The sequence below is a fragment of the Symsagittifera roscoffensis genome, chromosome 6 (assembly GCF_963678635.1).
Source record: "Symsagittifera roscoffensis chromosome 6, txSymRosc1.1, whole genome shotgun sequence".
NCBI classification, from domain to species: Eukaryota; Metazoa; Xenacoelomorpha; order Acoela; family Convolutidae; genus Symsagittifera; species Symsagittifera roscoffensis.
Genome location: NC_087067.1, coordinates 18,350,003 through 18,368,411, shown reverse-complemented (window position 1 = coordinate 18,368,411; position 18,409 = coordinate 18,350,003). Strand labels below are relative to the sequence as shown.

The window sequence follows — 18,409 nt, the reverse complement described above, 5'->3', positions numbered from 1 at the left end:
TTAGCATGTATTAGCAATTCAAAGTCCCAAAAATTTTCGCAACAAGCTGAATAAACAAAACTAATCTCTGGATTGAAAATTACTTAAAGTTTTTGAAAGATTCGAATAACGGCAGGATGGCCGAGTGGTCTAAGGCGCTGCGTTCAGGTCGCAGTATCTTCGGATGCGTGGGTTCGAATCCCACTTCTGTCAAAGAAAAAAATCTAAAGATATTTTAGTCTCCCTAGCCAACCAGACTAATTGCGGCTATTGGCAATTCAAAGGACTAGAAGATTTTGGAACATGCAGTACAAAAAAAATTCACTGGATTGAAAATTAATTGAAAAACTAAAGCGTAAAATTTGAAAGCAGCATGTTCGAGTGGTCTGAGCCGCTGCGTTCAGGGAGCAATATCCTCAGATTAATGGGTTCGAATCCCACATCTGTCAGAGAAAAAATTTTTCTGCGATTATAGCCTCCAGAAACAATCACATTAATAGTAAGTTTTGGCAGTTCAGATGACCAGCAACGCTTGCAAAATGCAGAAGAAACAAAAATGATCTCCGGGTTGAAAAGTAGTTGAAATTTTAAAGAAAGAGCCTTATAGGCAGGATGGCCGAGTGGTCTAAGGCGCTGCGTTAAGGCCGCAGTATCTTCGGATGCGTGGGTTCGAATCCCACTCCTGTCAAAGAATGAGATTTTTTGAGAATGGATTAGCATGTATTAGCAATTCAAAGTCCCAAAAATTTTCGCAACAAGCTGAATAAACAAAACTAATCTCTGGATTGAAAATTACTTAAAGTTTTTGAAAGATTCGAATAACGGCAGGATGGCCGAGTGGTCTAAGGCGCTGCGTTCAGGTCGCAGTATCTTCGGATGCGTGGGTTCGAATCCCACTTCTGTCAAAGAAATAAATCTCAAGATATTTTAGTTTCCCTAATCAACCACACTAGTTGCAACTATTGCAAATTCAAAGGAATAAAAGATTCTGTAATTTAAAGAATAAACAAAAAATCTCCGCATTGAAAATTATTTGAAAAAATTAGAGCATTTTTGGATTCGTGCGTTCTAAGCCCGCTCCTGTCAATGAAAGGGTTTTTTTTGAGAATTGAGTCCCCCTAGCCAACCACACTGATTGCAAGTATTAGCAATTCTAAGTCCCAAAAATTTTTGCAAAAAGCAAAATAAACAAAACTAATCTCTGGACTGAAAATTACTTAAAGTTTTTGAAAGATTGCAGAAACTGCAGGATGGCTGAGTGGTCTAAGGCGCTGCGTTCAGGTCGCAGTATCCTCGGATGCGTGGGTTCGAATCTCACTCCTGTCAAAGAAAAAAATTTTAAGATATTTTAGTCTCCTTAGCCAACCAGACTAATTGCGGCCTCCATTATTAGTAAGTTTTGGCAGTTCAGATGACCAGCAACGCTTGCAACAAGCAAAATAAACAAAACTAATCTCTGGACTGAAAATTACTTAAAGTTTTTGAAAGATGCCATTAAACCCAGGGTTGCCGAGTGGTCTAAGGCACTGCGTTCAGGTCGCAGTATCTTCGTATGCGTGGGTTCAAATCCCACTCCTGTCAAAGAAAAAAATTTCAAGATATTTTAGTCTCCCTAGCCAACCAAACTAATTGCGGCTATTGGCAATTCAAAAGACTAGAAGATTTTGGAACATGCAGAACAAAAAAAAAATCACTGGATTGAAAATTAATAGAAAAATTTAAGCGTAAAATATGACAGCAGCATGTTCGAGTGGTCTAAGCCGCTGGGTTCAGGGAGCAATATCCTCAGATTAATGGGTTCGAATCCCACATCTGTCATAGAAAAATTTTTTCTGAGATTATAGCTTCCAGAGCCAATCACATTAATAGTAAGTTTTGGCAGTTCAGATGACCAGCAACGCTTGCAAAATGCAGAAGAAACAAAAATGATCTCCGGGTTGAAAAGTAGTTGAAATTTTAAAGAAAGAGCCTTATAGGCAGGATGGCCGAGTGGTCTAAGGCGCTGCGTTAAGGCCGCAGTATCTTCGGATGCGTGGGTTCGAATCCCACTCCTGTCAAAGAAAGAGATTTTTTGAGAATGGATTAGCATGTATTAGCAATTCAAAGTCCCAAAAATTTTCGCAACAAGCTGAATAAACAAAACTAATCTCTGGATTGAAAATTACTTTGGAGAAAGAGGTTTTCTAATATATTAGTCTCCCTAGCCAACCACACTAATAGCGACTATTGGCAATTCAAAGGACTAAAAGATTTTGCAACAAGCAGAACAAACAAAAAAAGTCTCTGGATTAAAAACTAAATCAAAATTTTAAGATTAAACCTAAAAGCAGCAGGGCGAGTCGTCAAAACCAATTTGTTCAGGCTGCAATATCTTCGGATGCGTGGGTTCGAATCCCACTCCTGTTAAAGAATTATATTTTCTCAAATTTTATTCTCCCCAGCAAACCACACTAATTGCAAGTACTGGCAATTCAAAGGACTAAAATATTTTCCAACATGCAGAACAAAAAATCTCTGGATTGAAAATTAATTGAAAATTTCAAGCTAAAAACTCGAAAGCAGCATGTTCGAGTGGTCTAAGCCGCTGCGATCAGGGAGAAATATCTTCAGATTAAAAGGTGCGAATCCCACATCTGTCAAAAAAAAGATTTTCAGAGATTATAGCCTCCAGAGCCAATCACACTAATTGTAAGTTTTGGCAGTTCAGATGACCAGCAACGCTGGCAAAATGCAGAAGAAACAAAAATAATCTCTGGATTGAAAAGTAGTTGAAAATTTAAAGAAAAAAGCCTTATAGGCAGGATGGCCGAGTGGTCTAAGGCGCTGCGTTTAGGCCGCAGTATCTTCGGATGCGTGGGTTCGAATCCCACTCCTGTCAAAGAAAAAAATTTTCTGATATTTTAGTCTCCCTAGCCAACCACACTAATGGAGACTATTGGTAATTCAAAGGACTAAAAGATTTTGGAACATGCAGAACAAAAAAATTTCACTGGATTGAAAATTAATTTAAAAATTTAAGCGTAAAATGTGAAAGCAGCATGTTCGAGTGGTCTAAGCCGCTGCGATCAGGTAGCAATATCTTCAGATTAAAAGGTGCGAATCCCACATCTGTCAAAAAAAAAGATTTTCTGAGATTATAGCCTCCAGAGCCAATCACACTAATTGTAAGTTTTGGCAGTTCAGATGACCAGCAACGCTGGCAAAATGCAGAAGAAACAAAAATAATCTCTGGATTGAAAAGTAGTTGAAAAATTAAAGAAAAAGCCTTATAGGCAGGATGGCCGAGTGGTCTAAGGCGCTGCGTTTAGGCCGCAGAATCTTCGGATGTGTGGGTTCGAATCCCACTCCTGTCAAAGTCAAAAATTTTATGATATTTTTGTTTCCCTAATCAACCACACTAGTTGCAACTATTGCAAATTCAAAGGAATAAAAGATTTTGTAATTTAAAGAATAAACTAAAAATCTCGGGATTGAAAATTAATTTAAAAAATTAGAGCATTTTTGGATTCGTGGGTTCTAAGCCCGCTCCTGTCAATGAAAGGGTTTTTTTGAGAATTGAGTCCATCTAGCCAACCACACTAATTGCAAGTATTAGCAATTCTAAGTCCCAAAAATGTTTGCAACAAGCAAAATAAACAAAACTAATCTCTGGACTGAAAATTACTTAAAGTTTTTGAAAGATTCCATTAACGGCAGGATGTTCGAGTGGTCTAAGGCGCTGCGTTAACGCCGCAGTATCTTCAGATTCGTGGGTTCGAAGCCCAATCTGTCAGAGAGAGAGGTTTTCTGGTATTTGAGTCTCCACAGTCAATCACACAAATTGAAAGTTTTGGCAGTTCAGATGATCAACAAGTTTTGCAAAGTGCAGAATAAACAAAAATGTTCTCTGGATTGAAAAGTATTTGAAAATTTAAAGTTGAGACTTAAAGGCAGGATGGCAGAGTGGTCGGAGGCGCTGCGTTAAGGCAGCAGTATCTTCGGATGCAACTGTTGGAATCCCACTCCTGTCAAAGACAAAGGTTTTATGATAATTTAGTCTCCCGAGCCAACCACACTAATTGCAACTATTGACAATTCAAAGGACTAAAAGACTTTGCAACAAGCGGAATAACCAAAAACATTCTCCGGATTGAAAAATAATTGAAAATTAGTTGAAAAATTAAAGCTTGAGCCATAAAAGCAGCAAGGCCGACTGGTCTGAGCCGCTGCGTTCAGGCCACTGGATCTACGGATTCGGATCTACGGATTCGATCTAACTACTGTCAGAAAGAGGTTTTTTAAGAATTAAGTCCCCCTAACCAACCACACTAATTTCAAGTATTAGCAATTCAAAGTCCCAGAAGTGTTTGCAAAAAGCAGAATAAACAAAAAAATCTCTGGATTGAAAATTAGTTTTAAAGATTTTGAAAGATTAATGAAAAGGCAGGATGGCCGAGTGGTCTAAGGCGCTGCGTTCAGGTCAACGTATCTTCGGATGCGTGGGTTCGAATCACCCTCCTGTCACAGAAGAAGGTTTTCTGATATTTTAGACTCCCTAGCCAACCACACTAATGGCGACTATTGGCAATTCAAAGGACTTAAAGATTTGGAACATGCAAAACAAACAAAAATATTCTCAGGATCGAAAATTAATTCAAATATTTAAGAGAAAACTTAAAAGCAGCATGGTCGAGTGGTCTAAGCAGCTGCGATCATGCCGAAGTATCGAATCCCATATCTGTCAGAGAAAGAGGTTTTCTAATATATTAGTCTTCCTAGCCAACCACACTAATAGCGACTATTGGCAATTCAAAGGACTAAAAGATTTTGCAACAAGCACAACAAACAAAAAAAGTCCCTGGATTAAAAATTAAATCAAAATTTTAATATTAAACCTAAAAGCAGCAGGGCGAGTCGTCAAAACCAATTCGTTCAGGCTGCAGTATCTTCGGATGCGTGCGTTCGAATCCCACTACTGTTGAAGAATTATATTTTCTCAAAATTTAGTCTCCCCAGCAAACCACACTAATTGCGAGTACTGGCAATTCAAAGGACTAAAAGATTTTGCAACATGCAGAACAAAAAATCTCTGGATTGAAAATTAATTGACAATTTCAAGCTAAAAACTCAAAAGCAGCATGTTCGAGTAGTCTAAGCCGCTGCGATCAGGGAGCAAAATCTTCAGATTAAAAGGTGCGAATCCCACATCTGTCAAAAAAAAGATTTTCCGAGATTATAGCCTCCAGAGACAATCACACTAATTGTAAGATTTGGCAGTTCAGATGACCAGCAACATTGGCAAAATGCAGAAGAAACAAAAATAATCTCTGGATTGAAAAGTAGTTGAAATTTTAAAGAAAAAGCGTTATAAGAAGAATGGCCGAGTGGTCTAAGGCGCTGCGTTTAGGCCGCAGTATCTTCGGATGCGTGGGTTCGAATCCCACTCCTGTCAAAGACAAAAATTTTATGATATTTTTGTTTCCCTAATCAACCAGACTAGTTGCAACTATTGCCAATTCAAAGGAATAAAAGATTTTGCAGTTTAAAGAATAAACAAAAAATCTCCGGATTGAAAATTAATTAAAAAAATTAGAGCATTTTTGGATTCGTGGGTTCTAAGCCCGCTCCTGTCAATGAAAGGTTTTTTTTGAGAATTGAGTCCTCCTAGCCAACCACACTGATTGCAAGTATTAGCAATTCAAAGTCCCAAAATTTTTTGCAACAAGCAGAATAAACAAAACTAATCTCTAGACTGAAAATTACTTAAAGTTTTTGAAAGATTGCAGAAACTGCAGGATGGCTGAGTGGTCTAAGGCGCTGCGTTCACGTCGCAATATCTTCGTATGCGTGGGTCAAAGAAAAAATTTTTCTGATATTTTAGTCTCCCTAGCCAACCACACTAATGGAGACTATTGGCAATTCAAAGGACTAAAAGATTTTGGAACATGCAGAACAAAAAAATTTCACTGGATTGAAAATTAATTCAAAATTTTAAGCGTAAAATGTGAAAGCAGCATGTTCGAGTGGTCTAAGCCGCTGCGATCAGGGAGCAATATCTTCAGATTAAAATGTGCGAATCCCACATCTGTCAAAAAAAAAAGATTTTCTGAGATTATAGCCTCCAGAGCCAATCACACTAATTGTAAGTTTTGGCAGTTCAGATGACCAGCAACGGTGGCAAAACGCAGAAGAAACAAAAATAATCTCTGGATTGAAAAGTAGTTGAAAATTTAAAGAAAAAGCCTTTTAGGCAGGATGGCCGAGTGGTCTAAGGCGCTGCGTTCAGGTCGCAATATCTTCGTATGCGTGAGTTCGAATCCCACTCCTGTCAAAGAAAAAAATCTTCTGATTTTTTACTCTCCCTAGCCAACCACACTAATGGAGACTATTGGCAATTCAAAGGACTAAAAGATTTTGGAACATGCAGAACAAAAAAAATTTCACTGGATTGAAAATTAATTAAAAAATTTAAGCTTAAAATGTCAAAGCAGCATGTTCGAGTGGTCTAAGCCGCTGCAATCAGTGTGCAATATCTTCAGATTAAAAGGTGCGAATCCCGCATCTGTCAAAAAAAAGATTTTCTGAGATTATAGCCTCCAGAGCCAATCACACTAACTGTAAGTTTTGGCAGTTCAGATGACCAGCAATGCTGGCAAAATGCAGAAAAAACAAACATGATCTCTGGATTGAAAAGTAGTTGAAATTTTTAAAGAAAAAGCCTTATAGGCAGGATGATCGAGTGGTCTAAGCAGCTGCGTTCATGCCAAAGTATCGAATCCCATATCTGTCAGAGAAAGAGGTTTTATAATACTTTAGTCGCCTTAGCCAACCAAACCAATTGCGACTATTGGCAATTCAAAGGACTAGAAGATTTTGCAACTTGCGGAACAAAAAAAAAACATTCTCTGGAGTGAAAATTAATTGAAAATTTTCAGCATTAAATATGAAAGCAGCACGTTCGAGTAGTCTCAGCCGCTGCGTTTAAGGAGCAATATCTTCAGATTAGTGGGTTCGAATCCCACATCTGTCGGAGAAAGAGGTTTTCTAATATTTTAGTCTCCCTAGCCAATCACACTAATAGCGACTATTGATAAATCAAAGAACTGAAAGATTTTGCAACAAACAGAACAAACAAAAAAAGCGGAATAACCAAAAACATTCTCCGGATTGAAAAATAATTGAAAATTAGTTGAAAAATTAAAGCTTGAGCCATAAAAGCAGCAAGGCCGACTTGGTCTGAGCCGCTGCGTTCAGGCCGCTGGATCTACGGATTCGGATCTACGGATTCGATCTAACTACTGTCAGAAAGAGGTTTTTTAAGAATTAAGTCCCCCTAACCAACCACACTAATTTCAAGTATTAGCAATTCAAAGTCCCAGAAGTGTTTGCAATAAGCAGAATAAACAAAAAAATCTCTGGATTGAAAATTACTTTGAAAGATTTTGAAAGACTAATGAAAAGGCAGGATGGCCGAGTGGTCTAAGGCGCTGCGTTCAGGTCAACGTATCTTCGGATGCGTGGGTTCGAATCACCCTCCTGTCACAGAAGAAGGTTTTCTGATATTTTAGACTCCCTAGCCAACCACACTAATGGCGACTATTGCAATTCAAAGGACTAGAAGATTTTGGAACATGCAAAACAAACAAAAATATTCTCTGGATCGAAAATTAGTTCAAATATTTAAGAGAAAACTTAAAAGCAGCATGGTCGAGTAGTCTAAGCAGCTGCGATCATGCCGAAGTATCGAATCCCATATCTGTCAGAGAAAGAGGTTTTATAATATTTCAGTCCCCTTAGCCAACCACACCAATTGCGACTATTTGCAACTCAAAGGACTAGAAGATTTTGCAACTTGCGGAACAAACAAGAATATTCTCTGGAGTGAAAATTAATTGAAAATTTTAAGCATAAAATATGAAAGCAGCATGTTCGAGTAGTCTAAGCCGCTGCGTTCAAGGAGCAATATCTTCAGATTAGTGGGTTCGAATCCCACATCTGTCGGAGAAAGAGGTTTTCTAATATATTAGTCTTCCTAGCCAACCACACTAATAGCGACTATTGGCAATTCAAAGGACTAAAAGATTTTGCAACAAGCAGAACAAACAAAACAAGTCCCTGGATTAAAAATTAAATCAAAATTTTAATATTAAACCTAAAAGCAGCAGGGCGAGTCGTCAAAACCAATTCGTTCAGGCTGCAGTATCTTCGGATGCGTGGGTTCGAATCCCACTCCTGTTAAAGAATTATATTTTCTCAAAATTTAGTCTCCCCAGCAAACCACGCTAATTGCGAGTACTGGCAATTCAAAGGACTAAAAGATATTGCAACATGCAGAACAAAAAATCTCTGCATTGAAAATTAATTGACAATTTCAAGCTAAAAACTCGAAAGCAGCATGTTCGAGTGGTCTAAGCCGCTGCGATCAGGGAGCAAAATCTTCAGATTAAAAGGTGCGAATCCCACATCTGTCAAAAAAAAGATTTTCTGAGATTATAGTTTCCAGAGCCAATCACACTAATTGTAAGATTTGGCAGTTCAGATGACCAGCAACGCTGGCAAAATGCAGAAGAAACAAAAATAATCTCTGGATTGAAAAGAAGTTGAAATTTTAAAGAAAGAGACTTATAGGCAGGATGGCCGAGTGGTCTAAGGCGCTGCGTTTAGGTCGCAGTATCTTCGGATGCGTGGGTTCGAATCGCACTCCTGTCAAAGACAAAAATTTTATGATATTTTTGTTTCCCTAATCAACCAGACTAGTTGCAACTATTGCCAATTCAAAGGAATAAAAGATTTTGCAGTTTAAAGAATAAACAAAAAATCTCCGGATTGAAAATTAATTAAAAAAATTAGAGCATTTTTGGATTCGTGGGTTCTAAGCCCGCTCCTGTCAATGAAAGGTTTTTTTTTTGAGAATTGAGTCCTCCTAGCCAACCACACTGATTGCAAGTATTAGCAATTCAAAGTCCCAAAATTTTTTGCAACAAGCAGAATAAACAAAACTAATCTCTAGACTGAAAATTACTTAAAGTTTTTGAAAGATTGCAGAAACTGCAGGATGGCTGAGTGGTCTAAGGCGCTCTGTTCACTTCGCAATATCTTCGTATGCGTGAGTTCGAATCCCAATCCTGTTAAAATAAAAATTTTTCTGATATTTTAGTCTCCCTAGCCAACCACACTAATGGAGACTATTGGCAATTCAAAGGACTAAAAGATTTTGGAACATGCAGAACAAAAAAATTTCACTGGATTGAAAATTAATTCAAAAATTTAAGCGTAAAATGTGAAAGCAGCAAGTTCGAGTGGTCTAAGCCGCTGCAATCAGTGTGCAATATCTTCAGATTAAAAGGTGCGAATCCCGCATCTGTCAAAAAAAAAGATTTTCTGAGATTATAGCCTCCAGAGCCAATCACACTAACTGTAAGTTTTGGCAGTTCAGATGACCAGCAATGCTGGCAAAATGCAGAAAAAACAAACATGATCTCTGGATTGAAAAGTAGTTGAAAATTTAAAGAAAAATCCTTATAGGCAGGATGGCCGAGTGGTCTAAGGCGCTGCGTTCAGGTCGCAATATCTTCGTATGCGTGAGTTCGAAGCCCAATCCTGTCAAAGTAAAAAATTTTCTGATATTTTAGTCTCCCTAGCCAACCACACTAATGGAGACTATTGGCAATTCAAAGGACTAAAAGATTTTGGAACATGCAGAACAAAAAAATTTCACTGGATTGAAAATTAATTAAAAAATTTAAGCTTAAAATGTGAAAGCAGCATGTTCGAGTGGTCTAATCCGCTGCGTTCAGGGAGCAATATCTTCAGATTATTGGGTTCGAATCCCACATCTGTCAGAGAAAAAGATTTTCTGAGATTATAGCCTCCAGAGCCAATCACACTAATTGTAAGTTATGGCAGTTCAGATGACCAGCAATGCTGGCAAAATGAAGAAGAAACAAAAATGATCTCTGGATTGGAAAGTAGTTGAAATTTTAAAGGAAGAGGCTTATAGGCATGATGGCCGAGTGGTCTAAGGCGCTGCGTTTAGGCAGCAATATCTTCGGATGCATGGGTTCGAATCCCACTCCTGTCAAAGACAGAATTTTATGATAATTTTGTTTCCCTAATCAACCACACTATTTGCAATTATTGCCAATTCAAAAGAATAAAAGATTTTGCAATTTGCAGAATAAACAAAAATTCTCCGGATTAAAAATTAATAAAAAATAAAAGCATTTTTGGATTCGTGGGTTCTAAGCCCGCTTCTGTCAAAGAAAACGTTTTTTGAGAATTGAGTCCCCCTAGCCAACCACACTGATTGCAAGTATTAGCAATTCGAAGTCCCAAAAATTTTTGCAACAAGCAGAATAAACAAAACTAATCTCTGGATTGCAAACTACTTAAAGTTTTTGAAAGATTCAATTAACGGCAGGATGGCCGAGTGGTCTAAGGCGCTGCGTTTAGGCCGCAGTATCTTCGGATGCGTGGGTTCGAATCCCACTCCTGTCAAAAAAAGGGATTTTTTGAGAATGGAGTAACCCCTAGCGAACCACACTGATTGCATGTATTGGCAATTCAAAGTCCCAAAATTTTTGCAACAAGCAGATTAAACAAAACTAATCTCTGGATTGCAAACTACTTAAAGTTTTTGAAAGATTGCAGAATTGGCAGGATGGCCGAGTGGTCTAAGGCGTTGCATTCAGGTGGCAGTATCTTCGGTTGCGTAGTTTCGAATCCCACTCCTGTCAAAAAAAAATTGCTGATATTTTAGTCTCCCTAGCCAACCACACTAATGGCGACTATTGGCAATTCAAAGGACTAAAAGATTTGTGAACATGCAGAACAAAAAAACATTCACTGGATTGAAAATTAATTGAAAAATTTAAGCGTAAAATTTCAAAGCAGCATGTTCGAGTGGTCTAAGCCGCTGCGTTCAGGGAGCAATATCTTCAGATTAATGGGTTTGAATCCCACATCTGTCAGAGAAACAGATTTTCTGAGATTATAGCCTCCAGAGCCAATCACATGAATAGTAAGTTTTGGCAGTTCAGATGACCAACAACGCTTGCAAAATGCAGAAGAAACAAAAATGATCTCTGGATTGAAAACTAGTTGAAATTTTAAAGAAAGAGCCTTATAGGCAGGATGGCCGAGTGGTCTAAGGCGCTGCGTTTAGGCCGCAGTATCTTCGGATGCGTGGGTTTGAATCCCACTCCTGTCAAAGACAAAACTTTTATGATATTTTTGTTTCCCTAATCAACCACACTAGTTGCAACTATTGCAAAATCAAAGGAATAAAAGGTTTTGTAATTTAAAGAATAAACAAAAAATCTCCGGATTGAAAATTAATCAAAAAAATTAGAGCATTTTTGGATTCGTGGGTTCTAAGCCCGCTCCTGTCAATGAAAGGGTTTTTTTATGAGGATTGAGTCCCCCTAGCCAACCACACTGATTGCAAGTATTAGCAATTCTAAGTCCCAAAAATTTTTGCAACAAGCAAAATAAACAAAACTAATCTCTGGACTGAAAACTACTTAAAGTTTTTGAAAGATTCCATTAACGTCATGATGGCCGAGTGGTCTAAGACACTGCTTTCAGATCGCAGTATCTTCGGATGCGTCAGTTCGAATCCCACTCCTGTCAAAGAAAGAAATTTTAAGATATTTTAGTCTTCCTAGCCAACCAGACTAATTGCGGCTATTGGCAATTCAAAGGACTAGAAGATTTTGGAGCATGCAGAACAAAAAAATTCACTGGATTGAAAATTTACTGAAAAATTTAAGCGTAAAATTTGAAAGCAGCATGTTCGAGTGGTCTAAGCCGCTGCGTTCAGGGAGCATTATCCTCAGATTAATGGGTTCGAATCGCACATCTCTCAGATAAAAAGATTTTCTGAGATTATAGCCTCCAGAGCCAATCACATGAATAGTAAGTTTTGGCAGTTCAGATGACCAGCAACGCTTGCAAAATGCAGAAGAAACAAAAATGATCTCTGGATTGAAAACCAGTTGAAATTTTAAAGAAAGAGCCTTATAGGCAGGATGGCCGAGTGGTCTAAGGCGCTGCGTTTAGGCCGCAGTATCTTCGGATGCGTGGGTTCGAATCCCACTCCTGTCAAAGACAAAATTTTTATGATATTTTTGTTTCCCTAATCAACCACACTAGTTGCAACTATTGCAAATTCAAAGGAATAAAAGATTCTGTAATTTAAAGAATAAACAAAAAATCTCCGCATTGAAAATTAATTGAAAAAATTAGAGCATTTTTGGATTCGTGCGTTCTAAGCCCGCTCCTGTCAATGAAAGGGTTTTTTATGAGGATTGAGTCCCCCTAGCCAACCACACTGATTGCAAGTATTAGCAATTCTAAGTCCCAAAAATTTTTGCAACAAGCAAAATAAACAAAACTAATCTCTGGACTGAAAACTACTTAAAGTTTTTGAAAGATTCCATTAACGTCATGATGGCCGAGTGGTCTAAGACACTGCTTTCAGATCGCAGTATCTTCGGATGCGTCGGTTCGAATCCCACTCCTGTCAAAGAAAAAAATTTTAAGATATTTTAGTCTTCCTAGCCAACCAGACTAATTGCGGCTATTGGCAATTCAAAGGACTAGAAGATTTTGGAGCATGCAGAACAAAAAAATTCACTGGATTGAAAATTTACTGAAAAATTTAAGCGTAAAATTTGAAAGCAGCATGTTCGAGTGGTCTAAGCCGCTGCGTTCAGGGAGCATTATCCTCAGATTAATGGGTTCGAATCGCACATCTCTCAGATAAAAAGATTTTCTGAGATTATAGCCTCCAGAGCCAATCACATGAATAGTAAGTTTTGGCAGTTCAGATGACCAGCAACGCTTGCAAAATGCAGAATAAACAAAACTAATCTCTGGATTGCAAACTACTTAAAGTTTTTGAAAGATTCAATTAACGGCAGGATGGCCGAGTGGTCTAAGGCGCTGCGTTTAGGCCGCAGTATCTTCGGATCCGTGGGTTCGAATCCCACTCCTGTCCAAAAAAGTGATTTTTTGAGAATGGAGTAACCCCTAGCGAACCACACTGATTGCATGTATTGGCAATTCAAAGTCCCAAAATTTTTGCAACAAGCAGATTAAACAAAACTAATCTCTGGATTGCAAACTACTTAAAGTTTTTGAAAGATTGCAGAATGGGCAGGATGGCCGAGTGGTCTAAGGCGTTGCATTCAGGTGGCAGTATCTTCGGTTGCGTAGTTTCGAATCCCACTCCTGTCAAAAAAAAATTGCTGATATTTTAGTCTCCCTAGCCAACCACACTAATGGCGACTATTGGCAATTCAAAGGACTAAAAGATTTGTGAACATGCAGAACAAAAAAACATTCACTGGATTGAAAATTAATTGAAAAATTTAAGCGTAAAATTTGAAAGCAGCATGTTCGAGTGGTCTAAGCCGCTGCGTTCAGGGAGCAATATCTTCAGATTAATGGGTTTGAATCCCACATCTGTCAGAGAAACAGATTTTCTGAGATTATAGCCTCCAGAGCCAATCACATGAATAGTAAGTTTTGGCAGTTCAGATGACCAACAACGCTTGCAAAATGCAGAAGAAACAAAAATGATCTCTGGATTGAAAACTAGTTGAAATTTTAAAGAAAGAGCCTTATAGGCAGGATGGCCGAGTGGTCTAAGGCGCTGCGTTTAGGCCGCAGTATCTTCGGATGCGTGGGTTTGAATCCCACTCCTGTCAAAGACAAAACTTTTATGATATTTTTGTTTCCCTAATCAACCACACTAGTTGCAACTATTGCAAAATCAAAGGAATAAAAGGTTTTGTAATTTAAAGAATAAACAAAAAATCTCCGGATTGAAAATTAATCAAAAAAATTAGAGCATTTTTGGATTCGTGGGTTCTAAGCCCGCTCCTGTCAATGAAAGGGTTTTTTATGAGGGTTGAGTCCCCCTAGCCAACCACACTGATTGCAAGTATTAGCAATTCTAAGTCCCAAAAATTTTTGCAAAAAGCAAAATAAACAAAACTAATCTCTGGACTGAAAATTACTTAAAGTTTTTGAAAGATTGCAGAAACTGCAGGATGGCTGAGTGGTCTAAGGCGCTGCGTTCAGGTCGCAGTATCCTCGGATGCGTGGGTTCGAATCTCACTCCTGTCAAAGAAAAAAATTTTAAGATATTTTAGTCTCCTTAGCCAACCAGACTAATTGCGGCCTCCATTATTAGTAAGTTTTGGCAGTTCAGATGACCAGCAACGCTTGCAACAAGCAAAATAAACAAAACTAATCTCTGGACTGAAAATTACTTAAAGTTTTTGAAAGATGCCATTAAACCCAGGGTTGCCGAGTGGTCTAAGGCACTGCGTTCAGGTCGCAGTATCTTCGTATGCGTGGGTTCAAATCCCACTCCTGTCAAAGAAAAAAATTTCAAGATATTTTAGTCTCCCTAGCCAACCAAACTAATTGCGGCTATTGGCAATTCAAAAGACTAGAAGATTTTGGAACATGCAGAACAAAAAAAAATCACTGGATTGAAAATTAATAGAAAAATTTACGCGTAAAATATGACAGCAGCATGTTCGAGTGGTCTAAGCCGCTGGGTTCAGGGAGCAATATCCTCAGATTAATGGGTTCGAATCGCACATCTCTCAGATAAAAAGATTTTCTGAGATTATAGCCTCCAGAGCCAATCACATGAATAGTAAGTTTTGGCAGTTCAGATGACCAGCAACGCTTGCAAAATGCAGAATAAACAAAACTAATCTCTGGATTGCAAACTACTTAAAGTTTTTGAAAGATTCAATTAACGGCAGGATGGCCGAGTGGTCTAAGGCGCTGCGTTTAGGCCGCAGTATCTTCGGATCCGTGGGTTCGAATCCCACTCCTGTCCAAAAAAGTGATTTTTTGAGAATGGAGTAACCCCTAGCGAACCACACTGATTGCATGTATTGGCAATTCAAAGTCCCAAAATTTTTGCAACAAGCAGATTAAACAAAACTAATCTCTGGATTGCAAACTACTTAAAGTTTTTGAAAGATTGCAGAATGGGCAGGATGGCCGAGTGGTCTAAGGCGTTGCATTCAGGTGGCAGTATCTTCGGTTGCGTAGTTTCGAATCCCACTCCTGTCAAAAAAAAATTGCTGATATTTTAGTCTCCCTAGCCAACCACACTAATGGCGACTATTGGCAATTCAAAGGACTAAAAGATTTGTGAACATGCAGAACAAAAAAACATTCACTGGATTGAAAATTAATTGAAAAATTTAAGCGTAAAATTTGAAAGCAGCATGTTCGAGTGGTCTAAGCCGCTGCGTTCAGGGAGCAATATCTTCAGATTAATGGGTTTGAATCCCACATCTGTCAGAGAAACAGATTTTCTGAGATTATAGCCTCCAGAGCCAATCACATGAATAGTAAGTTTTGGCAGTTCAGATGACCAACAACGCTTGCAAAATGCAGAAGAAACAAAAATGATCTCTGGATTGAAAACTAGTTGAAATTTTAAAGAAAGAGCCTTATAGGCAGGATGGCCGAGTGGTCTAAGGCGCTGCGTTTAGGCCGCAGTATCTTCGGATGCGTGGGTTTGAATCCCACTCCTGTCAAAGACAAAACTTTTATGATATTTTTGTTTCCCTAATCAACCACACTAGTTGCAACTATTGCAAAATCAAAGGAATAAAAGGTTTTGTAATTTAAAGAATAAACAAAAAATCTCCGGATTGAAAATTAATCAAAAAAATTAGAGCATTTTTGGATTCGTGGGTTCTAAGCCCGCTCCTGTCAATGAAAGGGTTTTTTATGAGGGTTGAGTCCCCCTAGCCAACCACACTGATTGCAAGTATTAGCAATTCTAAGTCCCAAAAATTTTTGCAAAAAGCAAAATAAACAAAACTAATCTCTGGACTGAAAATTACTTAAAGTTTTTGAAAGATTGCAGAAACTGCAGGATGGCTGAGTGGTCTAAGGCGCTGCGTTCAGGTCGCAGTATCCTCGGATGCGTGGGTTCGAATCTCACTCCTGTCAAAGAAAAAAATTTTAAGATATTTTAGTCTCCTTAGCCAACCAGACTAATTGCGGCCTCCATTATTAGTAAGTTTTGGCAGTTCAGATGACCAGCAACGCTTGCAACAAGCAAAATAAACAAAACTAATCTCTGGACTGAAAATTACTTAAAGTTTTTGAAAGATGCCATTAAACCCAGGGTTGCCGAGTGGTCTAAGGCACTGCGTTCAGGTCGCAGTATCTTCGTATGCGTGGGTTCAAATCCCACTCCTGTCAAAGAAAAAAATTTCAAGATATTTTAGTCTCCCTAGCCAACCAAACTAATTGCGGCTATTGGCAATTCAAAAGACTAGAAGATTTTGGAACATGCAGAACAAAAAAAAATCACTGGATTGAAAATTAATAGAAAAATTTACGCGTAAAATATGACAGCAGCATGTTCGAGTGGTCTAAGCCGCTGGGTTCAGGGAGCAATATCCTCAGATTAATGGGTTCGAATCCCACATCTGTCATAGAAAAATTTTTTCTGAGATTATAGCTTCCAGAGCCAATCACATTAATAGTAAGTTTTGGCAGTTCAGATGACCAGCAACGCTTGCAAAATGCAGAAGAAACAAAAATGATCTCCGGGTTGAAAAGTAGTTGAAATTTTAAAGAAATAGCCTTATAGGCAGGATGGCCGAGTGGTCTAAGGCGCTGCGTTAAGGCCGCAGTATCTTCGGATGCGTGGGTTCGAATCCCACTCCTGTCAAAGAAAGAGATTTTTTGAGAATGGATTAGCATGTATTAGCAATTCAAAGTCCCAAAAATTTTCGCAACAAGCTGAATAAACAAAACTAATCTCTGGATTGAAAATTACTTAAAGTTTTTGAAAGATTCGAATAACGGCAGGATGGCCGAGTGGTCTAAGGCGCTGCGTTCAGGTCGCAGTATCTTCGGATGCGTGGGTTCGAATCCCACTTCTGTCAAAGAAAAAAATCTCAAGATATTTTAGTCTCCCTAGCCAACCAGACTAATTGCGGCTATTGGCAATTCAAAGGACTAGAAGATTTTGGAACATGCAGTACAAAAAAAATTCACTGGATTGAAAATTAATTGAAAAACTAAAGCGTAAAATTTGAAAGCAGCATGTTCGAGTGGTCTGAGCCGCTGCGTTCAGGGAGCAATATCCTCAGATTAATGGGTTCGAATCCCACATCTGTCAGAGAAAAAATTTTTCTGCGATTATAGCCTCCAGAAACAATCACATTAATAGTAAGTTTTGGCAGTTCAGATGACCAGCAACGCTTGCAAAATGCAGAAGAAACAAAAATGATCTCCGGGTTGAAAAGTAGTTGAAAATTTAAAGAAAGAGCCTTATAGGCAGGATGGCCGAGTGGTCTAAGGCGCTGCGTTAAGGCCGCAGTATCTTCGGATGCGTGGGTTCGAATCCCACTCCTGTCAAAGAATGAGATTTTTTGAGAATGGATTAGCATGTATTAGCAATTCAAAGTCCCAAAAATTTTCGCAACAAGCTGAATAAACAAAACTAATCTCTGGATTGAAAATTACTTAAAGTTTTTGAAAGATTCGAATAACGGCAGGATGGCCGAGTGGTCTAAGGCGCTGCGTTCAGGTCGCAGTATCTTCGGATGCGTGGGTTCGAATCCCACTTCTGTCAAAGAAATAAATCTCAAGATATTTTAGTTTCCCTAATCAACCACACTAGTTGCAACTATTGCAAATTCAAAGGAATAAAAGATTCTGTAATTTAAAGAATAAACAAAAAATCTCCGCATTGAAAATTATTTGAAAAAATTAGAGCATTTTTGGATTCGTGCGTTCTAAACCCGCTCCTGTCAATGAAAGGGTTTTTTTTGAGAATTGAGTCCCCCTAGCCAACCACACTGATTGCAAGTATTAGCAATTCTAAGTCCCAAAAATTTTTGCAAAAAGCAAAATAAACAAAACTAATCTCTGGACTGAAAATTACTTAAAGTTTTTGAAAGATTGCAGAAACTGCAGGATGGCTGAGTGGTCTAAGGCGCTGCGTTCAGGTCGCAGTATCCTCGGATGCGTGGGTTCGAATCTCACTCCTGTCAAAGAAAAAAATTTTAAGATATTTTAGTCTCCTTAGCCAACCAGACTAATTGCGGCCTCCATTATTAGTAAGTTTTGGCAGTTCAGATGACCAGCAACGCTTGCAACAAGCAAAATAAACAAAACTAATCTCTGGACTGAAAATTACTTAAAGTTTTTGAAAGATGCCATTAAACCCAGGGTTGCCGAGTGGTCTAAGGCACTGCGTTCAGGTCGCAGTATCTTCGTATGCGTGGGTTCAAATCCCACTCCTGTCAAAGAAAAAAATTTCAAGATATTTTAGTCTCCCTAGCCAACCAAACTAATTGCGGCTATTGGCAATTCAAAAGACTAGAAGATTTTGGAACATGCAGAACAAAAAAAAAATCACTGGATTGAAAATTAATAGAAAAATTTA

The 18,409-nt window shown here is 38.4% G+C and overlaps 1 protein-coding gene and 23 non-coding genes across 24 annotated transcripts in view; 23 read left to right on the top strand and 1 right to left on the bottom strand.

Annotated features, from left to right (window-relative positions):
• LOC134848629 (3'-5' RNA helicase YTHDC2-like) overlaps nt 1-18,409 on the bottom strand; it is a 139,817-nt gene that overhangs the window by 29,004 nt on the left and 92,404 nt on the right. The gene's annotated exons all lie outside the window — the stretch shown is intronic.
• On the top strand, nt 111-192 carry Trnal-cag (transfer RNA leucine (anticodon CAG)). Its single transcript has one exon. It is a non-coding gene; the product is annotated as a tRNA-Leu (tRNA).
• On the top strand, nt 586-667 carry Trnal-aag (transfer RNA leucine (anticodon AAG)). The gene has a single exon. It is a non-coding gene; the product is annotated as a tRNA-Leu (tRNA).
• On the top strand, nt 803-884 carry Trnal-cag (transfer RNA leucine (anticodon CAG)). The gene has a single exon. It is a non-coding gene; the product is annotated as a tRNA-Leu (tRNA).
• Nucleotides 1,224-1,306, top strand: Trnal-cag (transfer RNA leucine (anticodon CAG)). Its single transcript has one exon. It is a non-coding gene; the product is annotated as a tRNA-Leu (tRNA).
• Trnal-aag (transfer RNA leucine (anticodon AAG)) lies at nt 1,955-2,036 on the top strand. The gene has a single exon. It is a non-coding gene; the product is annotated as a tRNA-Leu (tRNA).
• Nucleotides 2,776-2,857, top strand: Trnal-uag (transfer RNA leucine (anticodon UAG)). Its single transcript has one exon. It is a non-coding gene; the product is annotated as a tRNA-Leu (tRNA).
• Nucleotides 3,251-3,332, top strand: Trnal-uag (transfer RNA leucine (anticodon UAG)). The gene has a single exon. It is a non-coding gene; the product is annotated as a tRNA-Leu (tRNA).
• Nucleotides 6,208-6,289, top strand: Trnal-cag (transfer RNA leucine (anticodon CAG)). Its single transcript has one exon. It is a non-coding gene; the product is annotated as a tRNA-Leu (tRNA).
• Trnal-uag (transfer RNA leucine (anticodon UAG)) lies at nt 8,586-8,667 on the top strand. The gene has a single exon. It is a non-coding gene; the product is annotated as a tRNA-Leu (tRNA).
• Nucleotides 10,374-10,455, top strand: Trnal-uag (transfer RNA leucine (anticodon UAG)). The gene has a single exon. It is a non-coding gene; the product is annotated as a tRNA-Leu (tRNA).
• Nucleotides 11,086-11,167, top strand: Trnal-uag (transfer RNA leucine (anticodon UAG)). Its single transcript has one exon. It is a non-coding gene; the product is annotated as a tRNA-Leu (tRNA).
• On the top strand, nt 11,982-12,063 carry Trnal-uag (transfer RNA leucine (anticodon UAG)). The gene has a single exon. It is a non-coding gene; the product is annotated as a tRNA-Leu (tRNA).
• Nucleotides 12,877-12,958, top strand: Trnal-uag (transfer RNA leucine (anticodon UAG)). Its single transcript has one exon. It is a non-coding gene; the product is annotated as a tRNA-Leu (tRNA).
• On the top strand, nt 13,589-13,670 carry Trnal-uag (transfer RNA leucine (anticodon UAG)). The gene has a single exon. It is a non-coding gene; the product is annotated as a tRNA-Leu (tRNA).
• Nucleotides 14,010-14,092, top strand: Trnal-cag (transfer RNA leucine (anticodon CAG)). The gene has a single exon. It is a non-coding gene; the product is annotated as a tRNA-Leu (tRNA).
• On the top strand, nt 14,740-14,821 carry Trnal-uag (transfer RNA leucine (anticodon UAG)). The gene has a single exon. It is a non-coding gene; the product is annotated as a tRNA-Leu (tRNA).
• On the top strand, nt 15,452-15,533 carry Trnal-uag (transfer RNA leucine (anticodon UAG)). The gene has a single exon. It is a non-coding gene; the product is annotated as a tRNA-Leu (tRNA).
• Nucleotides 15,873-15,955, top strand: Trnal-cag (transfer RNA leucine (anticodon CAG)). The gene has a single exon. It is a non-coding gene; the product is annotated as a tRNA-Leu (tRNA).
• Trnal-aag (transfer RNA leucine (anticodon AAG)) lies at nt 16,603-16,684 on the top strand. Its single transcript has one exon. It is a non-coding gene; the product is annotated as a tRNA-Leu (tRNA).
• Trnal-cag (transfer RNA leucine (anticodon CAG)) lies at nt 16,820-16,901 on the top strand. Its single transcript has one exon. It is a non-coding gene; the product is annotated as a tRNA-Leu (tRNA).
• Nucleotides 17,295-17,376, top strand: Trnal-aag (transfer RNA leucine (anticodon AAG)). Its single transcript has one exon. It is a non-coding gene; the product is annotated as a tRNA-Leu (tRNA).
• On the top strand, nt 17,512-17,593 carry Trnal-cag (transfer RNA leucine (anticodon CAG)). The gene has a single exon. It is a non-coding gene; the product is annotated as a tRNA-Leu (tRNA).
• Trnal-cag (transfer RNA leucine (anticodon CAG)) lies at nt 17,933-18,015 on the top strand. The gene has a single exon. It is a non-coding gene; the product is annotated as a tRNA-Leu (tRNA).